Raw genomic sequence first — 17,810 nt, forward strand, 5'->3', positions numbered from 1 at the left:
TTTGCATCTTTGTATGGCACGATATGCATGTACTGTGTGTAAATCAAAAGTTTACACTGTACTTAGGTACATGACAATAAATAAATCAAATCAAAATGATTGAAAGTGACTGATGTCTGGGAATGAGCTGAATTGCATTAGTCCTGTTTGATTTTGAATGATGTATTTACTTTCATGTTGTGTAGCTCCATTTATTCACTGCACATTCAGTTCCAGGTCATCCACCCTCCTTTAGACTTACACAGGGTTTCCTTTAGACTTACACAGGGTTTCCATTTCACTTTTGACAGCTCCTTCCTGCCAGATGAAACGAGTTGAATGTTGCCAGGTTCCATTCAGCTACCCCATTAAAGGAAAACCATATTGTCATCACACACAGTCTGGGTGATCTGAGGAATGGCCTCTCTCCAAGCTGTAGGAATGTTTCTAGAGGACTGCTGCTAAGACACATCCAGCAGCTGCCAGGAAGATGTTGAACAAAGCTCAGCCACAGAGAGCCAGTCACCCCCAGCACGGTCACTGGGAGACAGTTCCTTGGGATGGAAACCATAGTAATCTGTTTTTCTATTCAATCTCAATACCTCAAAACCAGAGGAAGTGGTGGAGGCTGGTACAATTAATTCAAAAGGCATCTGGATGGGTATATGCATAGGAAGCGTTTAGAGGGATATGGGCCAAGTGCTGACAAATAGGACTAGATTAGGTTAGGAAAACTAGTCAGCATGGACAAGTTGGAATGATTGGTCTGCTTCCATGCTGTACATCTCTTTGATTCTATGATTCTCTCCGTCTCAAGATCAGGAAAAGCTTGTGTCATATCTGGTCAGTTTGTTGCAGGAATGGTGAGCTGCTTCTGAAGCAATGCATAAAGTGAGTTGATATTCTGACAAACTCATGGACAAGTGAAAAGAATCATCTTTTCAGAAGGGGTGGACTGGGATGTGGAATTTGCCTTCCAGCTCCGAGAACTGGATTGAATCTCACTCCAGGTGAATGGGAGATACACATTTTCTGGTTTCAAGGTGATGGGACTCCGATGAGGAGGATTAGTTTTGTGGCTGGAGCACAGCCAGCTCCCATCATGGGCTCCTGGTTTGCTGAAAGGTTTCTCATGGGCCTGTTCAGTGGGAGGAGAGTCAATAGGATCCACAGCACTAACCTCTTGGGAACTGAGCCCATGTCTGGGAAAAGCTGCTGTGCTGAATGGAGGGATTGAGACTGGGCTATCCTGGACTCTGAGATTTGATATTGGCTCGATGGTAAATTGAGGGGCGGCACGGTGGTTCAGTGGTTGCACTGCTGCCTCACTGTGCCAGGGATCCAGGTTCGATTCCCACCTTGGGTGACTCTCTGCGTGGAATTTGCACCTCCTCCCTCTGTCTGCATGGGTTTCCTCCGGCTGCTCCGGTTTCCTCTCACAATCCAAAGATGTGCAGGTTAGGTGAATTGGCCATGTTAAATTGTCCATAGTGCTAGGTGTATTAGTCAGGGGTAAATATAGGTAGGGGAATGAGCCCGGGTTACTCTTCGGAGGGTTGATGTGGACCTGTTGGGCCGAAGGGCCTGTTTCCATAGTGTAGGCATTCTAATCAATCTAATCTAATCCTAGGTGATCACTGATCTATAAGTCCTTGCTGCTGAAACTGGATCCTCTTTCAGCCAGAGAATACAATTAGATGGCGAGGTGAGAACGCGGTGCCCATTGAAGTGAAGAAGACTGGGTCTGATGGAGAACTTATGTCCCCCGAGGCCGTCCCCCTGCCCCCTCTCTGAGAGAGGGACATACACTCTGAGGGAGAATTGCTGTTGTGGGTGCAGGATCAGTGGTGCTGGAAGAGCACAGCAATTCAGGCAGCATCCGAGGCAGGATTTTGCCTGTCCTCGGATGCTGCCTGAATTGCTGTGCTCTTCCAGCACCACTGATCCAGAATCTGGTTTCCAGCATCTGCAGTCATTGTTTTTACCTTGTTGTGGGTGCAGTTTGATTGGGGTTGAATGTTCTTGGGGGGGGGGGGCGCTATTCCCTGGACTGTCCGCTGTATTCAGTGGGAACCAGCAGCGAGCCTGGAGAAATGGTGGAAAGGGCACCAGCAGGATTCCCACTGGTCTCCCGCCCAAGATGCAGCAAATTCTGAGCCCACCCTTTTGGAAGGATGTCAAGGCCGAACGGTTGGTGCAAGGGAGATTTCCCATAATGGGACCAGGGATGAGGCTCTTCAGTTCAGTGCAGTGACTCCAAAAGTGAGGATTGAGAGGATCCTGGTGGATTGTAAGAGAGAGGTGAGGAGACGCTGGACAATATGTTTCAGTTTGTGTTTCCCACAAAGTCAGACACAACTTGGCTATTCGTGCCTGGGGCTGCATTGAGACTGAAGGATATGAAGGAGAGCAGCAGTCTGCCAGTCACTTCCAGGACAACATCCCCGCCCCCAAACTAACCCACGTTCCCCCTCATCTCCCGGCTTCAGTGCCGCTGCTCTCACGCTGTTTATTCCTCATTCTGCTCTGGGAGTTGTCTCCGCCTCAGAGTGGGCGGGATAGAATCAAGAATTCACCAATGTTATTTTGCAGTGAACGCCCTGAAGGAGTGACTGAGTTGAAAGTGTTCAGCAGCGCGGGAACACTGAAAGTGAAAGCGGTTTGAATCAGCCAATGCTGAGGGTGAAGATGGCTTCCAGACAGCAGGTCCACAGTTTGACCGAGGATGTAATCTGTCCCATTTGTCTGGATTTCTTCACCGATCCGGTTATGCTGGATTGTGAACACAACTTCTGCCGCTCCTGTATCACCCAGAGTTGGGAAAATAAAGAGAGAAATTCCTGCCCGGAATGTAGACAGGAGATTCCGGACAGATCCCTCAGAGGAAACCGGGCCTTAGCGAATCTGGCCGAGAAAGCTCGAAAATTAAGTCTGAATCCAGAAGAGAAGGAAAGTAAACATCACTGTGAGGAACATCAGGAAGAGCTGAAGCTGTTTTGTGAAACTGACAAGAAATTGATCTGTGTGATTTGTGTAGTTTCACCGGAACACAAATCTCACAACTTCCTGCCGATTAAAGACGCTGTTGGAATCTACAAGCCGTGTGCAGACCGACATCAAATCCGAGTTTGTTAAAATGCACCAGATGCTGACTGAGAAAGAGCAGAGTTTACTCCGAGATGTCAGGGCACAAGAGGAAAACATTCTCAAAACAATGGAGCAAAACCTTTATGTAATTCAAAAGCATTTAAATTCCCTTCAGCAGAAACTCTCCAAGTTAGAAAAACAGTTGGAACAAAAGGATGGAGTGTTATTTCTGAAGGTGAGAGATTATATTTCAGTTTAGTTCAGTGAAAGTGTGACTATGAACTGTCCCAACATGATGTAGACATCCATCCTCCTACATTCCCCCTGTTACTATCTCCCTCTGCTCCTTTCTCCATCATGGGTTTCCCTACTTTCCTGTTCAGTATATTTTCCTCAAATTACAGTGTGAGACAGTGGATTGCACATTCTCATCACTTTCTTGATAATTGCCTTTTTCCAGAACTCCCCATTTTATTAATGTGTAACTGGATGATGTTCACAGACTCATTTTTAGATTCCTTGGAAGGACATTAGTGAGTCCTTTTCTGGAAAACTGTGTCCAGTTCTGATCAGCAAGTTTTTGGAAACATTTTATTAAACTGGAGAGGGTCCAGAAGAGATATACCATGCCATTGCCGGGTATGGAAGCTTTGAGTTATAAAGGAAGGTTGGATTGGCTCGGACATTTGCCACGGGACCGTGGGAAGTTGAGAGACAGCCCGATAGAAGCTTATAAAATACTGCGATGTATAGAGTTAATCAAAGTTGTCTTTTCCCCAGGATGGGGGAATTTGAAGGCTGGGGGCACATTTTAAGGTGAGAGGAGAGAGATGTAGAAAGGACGAGAGGCAATTTGCTACACAGGGGGTGCAGAATGAACCTCCCGAAGAAGTATTGGATGTGGGTCCAATGACAATGTTTAAAAACAATGACTAAGAAAGGTTTAGAGAGATATGGGCCAGGAGCAGGCAGGTGGGACTAATTTAGTTTGACAATAGACAATAGGTGCAGGAGTAAGCCCTTCTGCCCTTCGAGCCTGCACCACCATTCATTATGATCATGGCTGATCATTCTCAATCAGTATCCTGTTCCTGCCTTATCTCCATAACCCTTGATTCCACTATCCTTGAGAGCTCTATCCAGCCCTTTCTTAAACGAATCTAGAGATTGGGCCTCCACTGCCTTCTGGGGCGGAGCATTCCACACACCCACCATTCTCTGGGTGCAGAAGTTTCTCCTCATCTCTGTCCTAAATGGCCTCCCCCTTATTTTTAAACTGTGTCTTCTGGTTCGGGACTCACCCATCACTGGTTGGATAAAAGGGTCTGTTTCCGTGCTGGATGACTCTGTGACTCAAAACCATCTTCATCTTCATTGAATCTATCAGTTTACCCTCTTACTTAAGAATAAACATCTTAGACAGATCTTTCCCCCAGTAAAATGTATTCATGTTTCCTTCAATCTTTCGCAGTAGCTGAGATATTTTTTATAGTAGCTACAGGTCTTTGAGGTCCTTTGTGTCACATCCTCTTTCTATTCCATGTTTACAACAATCAGAATTGGCAATTCTCAGCAACTTGTAACAATGTGAGTGTAATTGCTGCTTTCTGGATGTAGACAGTCAGTCTCTGTCAACTCAGATTATGTTTTGTTTATTTCAGGAGGAAGCTTTTCAGAAGAGGAGGTAGGACATGCACTTTTACTGAAACTCAGTGCAAGTTCGTGGATTTACTCAGTTTATGGTGTTTATGGTGAATTTATAATTAATCAATGTTTAATATTTTAGGATTAGTGACATGACTCACGAACTATCAATTACAGATGGTATTCTGTCCACTGAAAAATTTGAAAACCTTTTCCCGTTTGCTGTGTGGAATACCACTAAACCTGGTAAAGTTCAGTTAAGTTCCTTTTTCCTGATCTATATTTTATAATTTGAGCTGGTGTGTGTGCAAATATCAAAGATGGTAGAATGAACTACTTAGCTATCAAGAAAACTGGTTAACAGTGGCTGTGATTGTCCTTGACATTGACACAGCATTTGACTTGGTGTAGCATAAAGGAGCCCTCGCAAAATTGGAGTCAATAGGAATCGGGGAAACTTTCCACTGGTTCGAGTCAAACCGAGCACAAAGGAAGATGGTGGTGATTGTTTAAGCTCAATGATCTCAGCTCCAGGACATTTCTGTAGGAGTTTGTCAGAGTAGGATCTTTGGCCGAATGTGGGTGATAGGGGTACGTACTGATGATTGTGCAATATTCAGCACCATTTACAACTCCTCAGATACTGAAACATTGTGCGTATAGTTTCAGCAACTATCACCATCCTGGAGGTTACCATTGACCAGAAACTGGACTCAACAGCCAGAGGCACTTTTCAGTTACAAGAGGCAGAATAGTCTGCAGCCAGTAGCTTACCCCATGATCCCCCTATGCTTATTCCTCATTTACAAAATGCAAATCAGAAGACTCTCCACTTGCCTGGCTGGGTGCAGCCCCAACAATACTCAAACACAATCCAGGACAAGACAGACTGCTTCAATGGTACCCCATCTTTCAACTCTGAATTTCACTCCCTGCACCAGCAACACACAGTTACAGAAATGTGTACCATTTACAAAAAAACACAGAAACTCACCAAGGCTCCTTTGGCAACAACTTCCAAATCTGCGAGCTGAATCATCTAAAAGGGCAGGGATAGCAGATAGATATGAACACCACCACTTGCACATTGTTCTTTAAGCCATATACCATGCTGAATTGGGTCAAATGTTTGGAAATCATCCTCACCTCTGTCTTAAATGTGTAACTCCTTATTCTGAGATTATGCCCTTGATTCTCTCACAATGGGAAACAATCTTTCCACATCTAATTTGTTGAGTTCTTCATGAATCCTAATGAAGGGCTTATGCTCGAAACATCGCTTCTCCTGCTCATTGGATGCTGCCTGACCTGCTCTGCCTTTCCAGCACCACACTCTCGATTCTGATCTCCAGCATCTGCAGTCCTCACTTTCTCCTCTTCAAGAATCTTTCATGGTTCAATAATGTCACGCCGAATTCTTCGATATTCCAACAAGTATCAGCAGAATCTACACAACCATACCTCATAACATAGCCTGTCCATCCCTGAAACAACCCTAGTGAACCTTCTTTGGACTGCCTCCAATGCCACTGTATCTTTCTCTTGATGAGGCATCAAAACTGTTCACAGTATTCCACCTGTGGTCTGAGTAGTGCCTTGTGCAATTTCAGCAAAAATTTCCCACTTCTCTATTTCATTCCCTTTGAAATAAAGGCCAACATTCCATTTGCCTTCCCTGTAACCCTCTGAACCTGGATGCTATCTTGTTGTGATTCATGGATGAAGACTCCCAAATCCCTGAGTTCCATAGCCTCCTGCAGTCTTTCTCCATTTAAATCATATCCAGATACTCTATTCTTCCTACCAAATTCCAACACCTCAAATTTCTACATTAACCTGTCAAGACTTTGCCAACATATTTAACCTGACTATATCCCTCTGCAGATTCTTTATGTCAACCCCTACTACCCATCCATTTTCTGCAAACTTGGAATTCACTTTCCTCAACTGAGTCATTCAGATATTTTGTGAATAATTGTGGCCCAGCTCTGATTCGTTTGGGCTCACTAATAGTTATTGCTGTCCTGAAAATGTCCATTCATCACAATTCACAGTATTTTATTAGTTAGACAATCATCTCTCCATTTTAATAAACTACCTCTAGCCCCACAGGCTGTTATCGTCTTCAATAGCTTAATGTGTGGCACCTCGCCAAATGCCTTCAGAAAATCCAAATATATTCCATCCTCCGCTTTCCCTTCATCTATTCTTCTTATTATCTTTTCAAAGATTTTAAGTAAATTTGTCAGACATGATTTCTCCTTCCTGACTCTTCTTTGTAATATTAAACACTGTGCTATTGCATCCCTTGTAATGGATTTGAACATTTTCTCAAGAACTGACATTAACCGAATTGTCTGAGATTTCCTGTCTTCTTTTTTCTTAAGCATATTCTTATTGAAAAAATATATTCTTTAATATTACAACCATCACAAAACAATACAATTCAAAACAGTATAAAAAAACAAGAAAATAAAACCCTAACCCACCCTCATGTACACAATGTATAAACATATATAGAAAAATATAGATTATAAAAAAAACCCAAACTAGCTATTTAACTAAATAAATAAATAATAATCAACAACAAACTAATAAATAGTAATAACCCAACTCATCCAGACAAGACACTCATACGGTCACAGTTCCTCCTGTCTGGATATTGGACTTGTAAAACACAATCGTTATGGTTACATAAAAGCCCTTATTAGTGTGGCAGATAAATCTGCGTCCAGTTTTTCCAAAAAGGGCTGCCATGTCTTATAAAAATTCTCAGCTTTGTGGTGTACCCTACTTGTGAGAAATTCCAAGGGAATATGTTCCATAACAATCTTCCACTAACCCGACAGGCCCGGGAGACATTTGGATACCCAACCTAGCAAGATATTCTTTCTTGTGCAGAAAGTGAGGATATTGAAAACTTTTTTCTTCTGCGCGTCTGCAGGGAACACGGTGGTCAGGCCCAGAAGTGGAGAGATAGGGTCCTTCTCCACCCTTAGTTGCAAAATCTTCTCCGTTGCACACGCCACAGCACTCCAATATGTTTGAAGCCTACCACAAGATCAGAGACAATGGGTAAGAGTGCCCGTACAGATCTTGCACTTGGGACTTGTTGCAGATACCCCAGGTTTAAATTTTGACAATTGGTCCGGAGCCAAGTGGACCCTATGGAGAATCTTCAACTAAGAAGCATGGGTCCTTTTGCAAATTGATATCTTTCTTGCATTTTCCCAAATATCTTCCCAGGCCTCTGAGGAAACCTCAACACCTAGTTCTCTCTCCCACCCCCCAAATTAAAGTGCATTCTTAGCACTGAGCATCCCCCTCCATGTCATATTTGTAGTCAAAAGTGTAGTTTTTTTTTGAATAAAATCCCTAACTTGAAAAAAACGTAGTTTTTTTTTGAATAAAATCCCTAACTTGAAAAAAACGAAAGAGGTCTCTATTAGATAGCTCGTATTTCTGTACTATCTGATCAAAGGACATCATTGTGTCTCCCTCAAATAAATTGCCCATGCAAGACACACCCCCAATATTTAAATCCTGAATCTATCATCCCTGGTTGAAAACCCAGCATATCCACTAAAAGTCTAAAGGAAGATGTTTTGTCAATACTGCCTTCCTTCTGGTGAATTGCTCTCCATGCTTTAACAGTGTTGATGACTATTGGGTTATGGCAGTATTCCCTATCTGTCCTCATTTTGTCCAAGAACAGCAAGCTGGTAAGAGGGCACCTTGCCTGGGAGGCTTTGATATCTAACCATATTGAAAGAGGATCCCCACAAGCCCAATCACGTCGGATAAAAGCGAGCTTAGTTGGTAATTTTCAATGTCCGGAAGGTCCACACCCCCAATCTGTGAGGCAGTTGCAGTTTAGATAATTTAATGAGGGGCCGCATATGATGCCAAATAAAGGAGCTGAACCAGCCATTCAGTCTCCTAAATGTTGCTTATTGAAAATCAGGGGGAAGAATTCGTACAGGGTGTAGCAAATGGGGGGAGAATATTCATCTTAATAAACGCTATCCGACCCAGCCACGAGACCGGAGGTGCTTCCCATCTTTGAAGGTCTTGTTTAATTTTTTCAAATAATTGAACAAAATTGGCTTTGAACAACCAATCCAGACTGGAGTAACGAATATGCCCGAATTCACAAAACCCCCCATTTGACCACCAAAATGGGAATCAATATTCACCCTCAAGACCTAGCTCCTTTGTAAGGCCTCCGATTTCGCAAAATTCATCTTTTACTGTGAAAAAGTGCCAAACACGCAGATGCATTGTATCAGGCAAGCCTGAAACTGCTGGATTTGACAAAAAAGTTAGGACATTATCCGCATAAAATGAAATCTTATGTAATTTTGACCCCACTTCTGGAGCTGATATGTTGGGATCCCCACAAATGATCTCCGCCAATGGTTCAATCATCAGTCCCTGTATTGACTGTTGTTGACATGCCTGAATTACATTAAGCAACCTCCTAACATTATTGGAGGATCTGTGGTCCTTTATGAAGCCTGTCTGATACTCTTTAATTATAGAAAGTAACACAGTCTCCAGCCCTAATGCGAGATTCTTAGAGAGGATTTTAAAGTCCACATTTAAGAATGAAATGGGCCTGTACGAAACACAGTTTCCGTGACCTTCCCTTTTTTAAGAGTAAGTGAAATATTGGCCTCTCTCAGAGATGGCGGGAGACAATCATGACTATGAATCATCAAGCATATTGAGCATCGGACCTGACAGTATGCTTATACATTCCTTATAGAATTCGCTGGGAAGTCCATCAGGACCGGATGCCTTTCCACTCGGAAACTGCATCACAGCTTCCTGCACTTCTTGCTCTGATAAGGGAGCATTGGGAAAGGATTCTTGTTCAGGCATCATGCCCGAGAGCTTCAGATCCTTAAAAAATGATTCCATTTTGACCCGCCCCTCCTCACAACCCTCAGATTGGTATAACTTAGAGTAAAATCTCTGGAAGCCAAATTAATCTTCTTAGAGTCGCATGTTAAGTTTCCAGACCCTTCACTCATCACTGTAATGGCTTGTGGGGCACTCCTTTTCCCAGAAAGACATGCTAAGTATTTGTCTGGCCTGTCACAATGCTCATATAATCTTTGCTTTGCAAACGCAAGCTCCTTCTTTGCTGTCTGCGTGAGCACGGAATTCAATGCAGACGGCAGCACCGTAATCCTCTGTAGTTTGACCAAAGAGGGTCTGTCAAAGTAAGTTTTCTTGGCTGCCTTCAACCGTGCTTCATGGAGACGTTGCTGCTTACCCTTCTGCTGCTTCCTACTGGCGGAATAGGAAATAACAAACCCCCTAGCATAGGCTTTGGCAATTTCCCAAAGGATGGATAGACTACCAACTGAGTGTAAGTTAATGCCTAGGAACGTCTGAAATTCCCTGGAGAAATACTCCACAAACTTATTATCCTTGGGGATAAAGGGATCCATTTGTCAGTGCCTCGAACACACTGTAACATCCTTAATCCTAACCAACGGATATACTGGAGCATGATCAGAGATGGTAATATTACCAATCACACAAGATGCCACCAAGTCCAGGGTTGCCACAGGGGTCAGCATAAAATCAATCCTGGTGTGACATCTATGCGGATTGGAGAAAAACGTAAAATCCCTGCCTGTAGGGTGGAGACGCCTCCAGGCGTCCACCAACCCTAACTCCCCACATAGATCCACTAACTGTTTAGCTTGTACAGAGGGTATCGAGGGACATTTGGGCAACATTTCTACTGTGGGATCCATGAGACAGTTAAAATCTCCCCTTATGATGATGTGCTGGGACTCGAGACTTATCAGTTTAGAAAACGTGAAGATCTCAACCCCCCGGGAGGGATCTCTCGGTTCCGAGATTGTCAAATAAACAACAGAAGTATGGTCTGCTTCGGTAAGGTTTCACACTTTATTTAATATTGGCCGGGCACAGATTTGTCCAGCAACACAGAAGTTAAAAGCTTTTGTGTTCCTTTGAGAAACTGCGCAATTCATTTAGAACAAAGGCAATTTTTATATGTTTCTTAAGAAATAGTACAGCCTTAATTGTAAAATATAACCAGTAAAGTATAATAAAATGACATAATGGACAGCAGGTTAACCCAATGATATTTCCTGGAAAATAAAATTGTTTTTCTTCACATCTCTCTGCACCTGCTTGTCAAGGTTAACTAGGATTGTTAGTGATATCCTATCTAGATTGGTTAATTCCATGCTGTGGAGGCTCCATTTTCTGCTTTATCTTTTAATTCAGTTCGCTCAGCAAAGCAGAAATGCAACTTTTAGCAGAGTGAGAAGCCATTTTAAACACAGTGTAAATTTGCAGCCTGAAGCCATTTTGTTATGTTACTTTGTATTGGGAAGCCATTTTGTGGTTAATAAAAGCATGCATAAAATGATTGCTCCTGACAGCAGCCTAAATCCAGCTTTTAGATCCTCAAACGCATCTACCAAAAATTTAAGGGGATGAGCTGGAGGACAATAAACATTTAAAACACCATATTCTTCCCCATTTATCAAACCTTAAGAATTGAAAACCTCCCATGTGTGTCTTTAACACACGCTAGTAACTTAAAAGGGAGATTTGTTCCGACCCAAAATAGCTACTCCCCTACTTCTGGTATTAAATGATGAAAAATAAACTTGGTCAAAGACATTCTGCTGTAATTTCTAATGTTCCCTGTCATCCAAGTGTGGCTCCTTTAACAAAGCAATATCCACCTCCTCCTTTCTAAGACTCAAGAGTACCTTCTTCCTCTTAATTGGTGAGTGACTTCCCTTGATATTCCAGGTACACCATTTAATCAAGTCATTAGCCATAACTTTCTGCAGTAACTTTTAAATTCCAGAGAGGAGGAACACAAACCACAAATCGCTGAGCCTTAATGTTACATGATCTACCAAACATAAAAATAAACTAAGACCACTACATTTACCAAACTACAAAACTATTAAAAATTAAAAACAACAAGAACCAACGAACAAACCAACATATAAAGCGCCAATAGTGCTAAATAGGGCAACTCACCCCCTGCCCAGTGGGGGCAACTACCCATCCCAAACTGTCCATAAGTAGGCATCTAACCATCCCACCCATCTTCACTTCTCCCAGCTCGAGCCGCATTACGAACATAAGCAAGAAAGAAAGTAAACACACCAAAGAATACCAATATGAATAAAAAAGACATTTTTAAAGAAAAAAAGGGATAAATACCCCACTTGTTCTTTGATATATCTTAACTTAGAAATTGAAAATATACATCGCAACCACCGCCAAACATAGTTTAAACCAAATTATCAATCGAAAAAAAAATAGAAAAATAAAGCTTCACCTGGACTTCCTGTGTTTCTTTTACAAAACGACAAAGACATACCCAAACAACACTTCTATTTATACATACTAAAATTGTTCAGATTAAGTTAATTTATCCACAAAGTCTCTTGCCTTCTCCAACATATCAAAGAGATGTACGGATCCATCTAAGGTGACCCGAAGTACTGCCGGGTACCTCAGAGAGTACTGAATCCCAGTGATGCCAGTCACAAGCTCCCTCAGTCTTCTCTTGACATCGTCATAAGATTTTCTTTTCTGGAACACCACCGCTGAGAAGTACTGGAAAAACATGATTTTAGAGTCCTCATAAATTAGGGCCTTCAGATCCTTCCCCTGGACTTTGGAAGCTTCCATGATTCTCCCCTTATCCTGATAGTGATGGAACTGCACCAGGAGAGGATGAGGATGTTGACCCAGACCCGATCTCTGCTCTGTGACACGGTGAGGCCTCTCGATCTTCGATGCTGTCATGCCAGCCCCGAAGTTAAGGAAGTTCAGTAGCAAGTCCTCAATAAATTCCACAGGCCACTCACCTTCCTTATTCCCAGGCAGACCGATGATCCGAATGTCTTTTCTCCTGCCCCTGTTCTCAAGATCATCCACTTGGTGGTGCAAATCACGGACCTGCATCTCCAGGGCTTGGATGCTATCCTTGGATGAACTGGCATCAGCTTCCACCACTGTGACCCTGTGCTCCACCTCATCCATCCTCTTTTTCAGGTCTCCCAGCTGCTGCTCATGCTTCTGCAGCATGAGAGAGTTTGGAGCCAGCTCCTATTCTATCTGTTTCCCCAAGATCTTGGGAAATTTCGTGAGCTCATTCACCAGGTCCTGGAAAGTGATCGAGTCCGAAGATCTTGCAGACTGGGCCAAAGGCCCAACCTCGGACACTCCTCCTTCCTTTTTGGCATCTCTGGATGGCAGGTAAGTTAACTTTTAAAAGTTTCTTGGGACTCCACGATCTTTCTGGAGTCCCAGGATATCGTGATGGTCTGGATTGAGCGGGTTCAAAGTTTGTCCCGCTTGTGCTGTGATGCGGGGCTCTGCAATGCGATCTTCCGAGATCGCCGCCATCTTGGATTGCCCCCACCTGTCCTACTTACTTTGCATTTCGGATAAAGCTGTCATATTGTCAGTTTTCCAATACTCTGGGATATTCCAGAATGTAAGGATTCCTGGAAACTGCCTCTGCATCAACCATCTGTGTAGCTATTTCCATTAATATCTGGGATGCATCCCATCAGGTCCAGGGGGATCTCTTGGTCTTCATCCCCATTGTTTTCCCTGCATTTCTTGTCTCAGAATAGTCACTAAGGTTATCTCCACTCCTCCTTTTGCTCCTTGAATATTTAGTAATTTTTGGAATCCGATTTGTAGCTTTGTCTGTGAAGGCTGATGCAATGTATTAATTGAGCTCGTTTTCCATTTCCTGATTCTGAATTATAATTTCCTCAGCCCCACTCTCTCAGGAATCAAAAACAGAAAGTGGTGGAGAAACTAAGCAGAGTTCCTATCTTGGGTCCAGTGTCCCTTGCTCAGAACTGACAGCAGCTGGGAAATGGTGGTATTTTCTCTGATGGTGGGGATAGGTTGTGGCTCATGGAAAGGGGAACGAGTGAGTCAAATTGATGGAAATGGTACAGAGAGAGACAGAGAAAGGAGAAACAAACAACGGGATTCCTGAAGCTAAGCTGAGAGGGAGATAAATGCTGAATGGATGCTAAAGGGAAATGTGAATAATTGAAAGTGGATTGGCTTTGCTAACTGCTATGGAGCAGACTAAACCCTCTCCAAATATTTTAAGAAAGTAGTCCAGACCCTAATGTTTTCTTAATTAAAGGTAAAGATAAGGCGTTTTATCCCGGATGCAATTCGATTGGTCAAACTACCAGGCTTGGAACAAAACACACTTTATTCATACACTATAATTAAAATATAGGCAAAAGGTAAATGAAAGAGAACAATTGGCCTCACTGTAACTCTCTAGTACTTAACAAAATCACGTAAATATTAACCATGACTAATTAACTTTTCCACTATTAACTACTACTATTTAACTGTTCTAATACAGTAACATCCCATAAACACACCCTTAGTACAGGCAAATTCAGTAAGACAGATTGTCTCACATGTAATTCTAGCAGCAGGAAGAGAACCCCAGCTTTTTGCTGTAATGGAGAGAGGAATAAGAGCTTTCACATTTAGCTTCAAGACCCCAGCAACTGGTGAAAGCTAAAACTGAAAATCTTGGTTAGCCTCACCCATTCAGGCTGCTTCTATTGTTCAAATGATCAGTAAAAGATTCAAGGCCTCACAAGCTGTTTACTTTATTGGTTTAGGAGGCTGCTCAGAACCTATGTCAAAACCTTTCTTCATAGAAATAAACCAGAACAAAATACACCTCTTAAAGCCATTGTATCACTACAACAACCAATATAGAACAGGACCTCGTGGTGTGGGGATGGGGAACAAACATGGAGGAAGGTATTCATGCTCTGAAATTGTTGACTCATTGCTGAGCCCTGTGGGCTGTAAGGTACCGAGGGGGGAAGATGAGGCGTTGTTCCACCAGCTTGTGACTGGCATCACTGGAGCACTGCAGCAGGACTGAGACTGAAATGTTGACACAGAAGCAGAGAGTGAAGTGGCAAGTAACTGGAAACACAGGATCATTTTTACTGACAGAGCAGAATGTTCAGCAAAGCAGTCAACCCCAGTCTGCATTTCATCTCCCAAATGTAAAGGAGACTGCACTGTGAGCCGTGAACACAATAGAATGGATTCAGTGAAGTGGAAGTGAGTCACTGCTTCACGTGGAAGGTGTGTCTTTGACTTTGGATAGTGAGGATGGAGGAAGGAAACGGGCAATTTTTCCACCTCCTGTGGGAGCAATCCATTTTCACTTGTTCCCATTTCCCGTTTGTATCCCCCTCGTGGATTATCCCTTTGTCTGCTTCCCCATCTTTTCTCACTCTCTCTCTCCATCTATTTGATTCAATTCTTTCCAAACACACACACACACACCCAGTCCCAAATACACAGAAATGCCCAATACACACAAATCACCCCCTACACACACACACACACACACATTCTGTAACAAAGTTCTTCACCACACACCCCTTCCTCTCACATATCTACACCACAGACACCTCACCCACACAAACACATTCCCCAACAAACGCAGTGACACATGCATCCCTTCACACAGACACATCTCCCACTCATGCACATCCCTCCACACACACATATATTCCCCCACACACACATCCATGTATCTGGATTTAAAAACGGCCGTCAATTCGTTCTAGGGAATTATTTAAGCTTCATATCACAGCACGTTCTTCAGTTTATTTACTTTTTCTGTTTCCAGGATAAAAGGGAGATTGTGTGTGTGAAAATAAAATCTTATTTTTAACAGCGCAGCAGGTCAGGCAGCATCCAAGGAACAGGAGAATCGATGTTTCGGGCATAAGCCTTTCTTCAGGAAGGCCTTCTTCACTTTCCTCATTCCTGAAGAAGGGCTTATGCCCGAAACGCCGATTCCCCTGTTCCTTGGATGCTGCCTGACCTGCTGCGCTTTTCCAGCAACACATTTTCAGCTCTGATCTCCAGCATCTGCAGCCCTCACTTTCTCTTCTTATTTTTAACACACAGGTAGGTAATAAACCCAAAATCTGACAACTTAAAACAATGTTGAAAAGTGTGGTGCTGGATGTGTTGGTGCCTGATGAAGGACTTATGCCCGAAACGTCGATTCTCCTGCTCCTCGGATGCTGCCTGACCTGCTGTGCTTTTCCAGCACCACACTTCTCAACTCTGACTCTCCAGTACCTGCAGTCCTCACTTTCTCCAACTTAAAACAATGTCCGTGTGAAAATCCCATGTGAACATTGTACGTCAGTAACATGAGCAGGAGTGACCCCTAGAGCTTTCTCTGTCATTCATAAAGATGGTGGCTGATCTGATTGTGACCTTAACTCCATTTTCCTGCCTGACCCCCACAACCTTCGACTCCCTCATTGACCAAAAACCTGTTTAACTCAGCTTCGAGTCTATTCAATGAACTGGCCTCCACTGCTCTCGAGGGGGAGAGAATTCCAAAGATTAATGATCCCGAGACACAAAATCCCTTCTCATCTCCATGTTAATTGGCAGGGCCCTTACTTTGAAACTCTGTTCCTGTTTCCAGATTCCCTCACGATGGGAAACAGCCTCTCAATGTCTACTCTGTCATCACCATCATCATCTTATACATTTCAATAAGAACCTCTCATTCCTCTAAACTCCAATGAGTACAGCCCCAGCCTGAAACCTTCTATCACAAGGGAACTGCTTCATCCCAGGAACCAACCGAGTGAGCATTCTCTGACCTGTCTCCACTGTTTCAATAAAGCTCTTTCCCAATGGCCCTGACTTCAATCTAACCAGTACCAGCTGAATTGCTTTCCATGGCATTGAATTTTAGGAGGTTTAATTGGTATTTTGAGATCAGATTCAGCATTTCCAGTTTCAATTTTGTGAAAACACATTTCACTCTCCCATGATATTGGAAAATAATGAATGACAGTGAGAGTCAGACAAACAGGAGCCTTTTCGCGAGTTTTGAGAAGATTTGTAGCTCAGGTTGAGGTTTTGGATGTAGGTTTGCTCACTGAGCTGGAGGGTCCATTTTCGTCACCCTACTAGGTAACATCTTCAGTGGGCCTCAGGCGAAGCACTGCTGAAAATACCTGCTTTCCATCTATATGTTTGTATTTCTTTGGGTTGGTGATGTCATTTCCTGTGGTGAAGTCACTTCTTGTTCCTTTTCTCAAGGGATGGTAGATGGGGTCTAACTCTATGTGTTTGTTGATAGAGTTCCAGTTGGAATGCCACACTTCTATGAATTCTCATGCGTGTCTTTGTTTGGCTTGTCCGAGGATGGATGTATTGTCCCAGTCGAAGTGGTGTCCTTCCTCATCCGTATGTGAAGATACTAGTGAGAGAGTGGCTAGTTTTCTGCCTGTTTGTCCAATGTAGTGTTTGTTACAGTCCTTGCACAGTATTTTGTAAATGACATTAGTTTTGCTGGTTGTCTGTATAGGGTCTTTCAAGTTCATTAGCTGCTGTTTGTGGGCTACCATGATGCCAAGGGATCTGAGTAGTCTGGCAGTCATTTCTGAGATGTCTTTGATGTAGGAGAGAGTAGCTAGGGTTTCTGGATGTGTTTTGTCTGCTTGTTTGGGTTTGTTACTAAGAAATCAGCAGACTGTGTTCATTGGGTACCCATTCTTTATGAATACACGGTATAGGTGATTTTCCTCTGCTCTGCATAGTTCCTCTGTGCTGCAGTGTGTGTTGGCTCATTGAAATAGTGTTCTGATGCAGCTTCATTTGTGGATGTTGGGATGAGCTTATTCTCACTGAGACAGCTGGAGCAATATTCCATTGGGTGTAAACTCAGAAAAAGCTTGAAAAAGGCTGGAATAACAAAGGCAGTGAAGTTAGAAATGTTTAGATATGTGAATTTGAATAAATTATTTTCCATTTTTTTACATTTGCAGCTCTCAATATCACATTAATTTGCCACCTCAAACTGCACTTCACAATATGGAGCTGACCCATATTCCTGTGCTTAATGCACAATGTCCCACTCCTTCACACACTCACATCCGCACCCACTCACACACAATTACCACACATCCAACCCCCCAACACACACACATCACCCACACTCACATCCTCACCCTTATCACACATCCACC

General features: G+C 43.0%; 1 pseudogene; it reads left to right on the forward strand.

Annotated features, from left to right (window-relative positions):
• Window positions 1-2,015: 2,015 nt before the first annotated feature.
• Window positions 2,016-17,810, forward strand: part of LOC122541504 — an 18,052-nt pseudogene continuing 2,257 nt past the window's right edge.

Source organism: Chiloscyllium plagiosum, chromosome 37 (genome assembly GCF_004010195.1).
Source record: "Chiloscyllium plagiosum isolate BGI_BamShark_2017 chromosome 37, ASM401019v2, whole genome shotgun sequence".
Classification (NCBI taxonomy): domain Eukaryota; kingdom Metazoa; phylum Chordata; class Chondrichthyes; order Orectolobiformes; family Hemiscylliidae; genus Chiloscyllium; species Chiloscyllium plagiosum.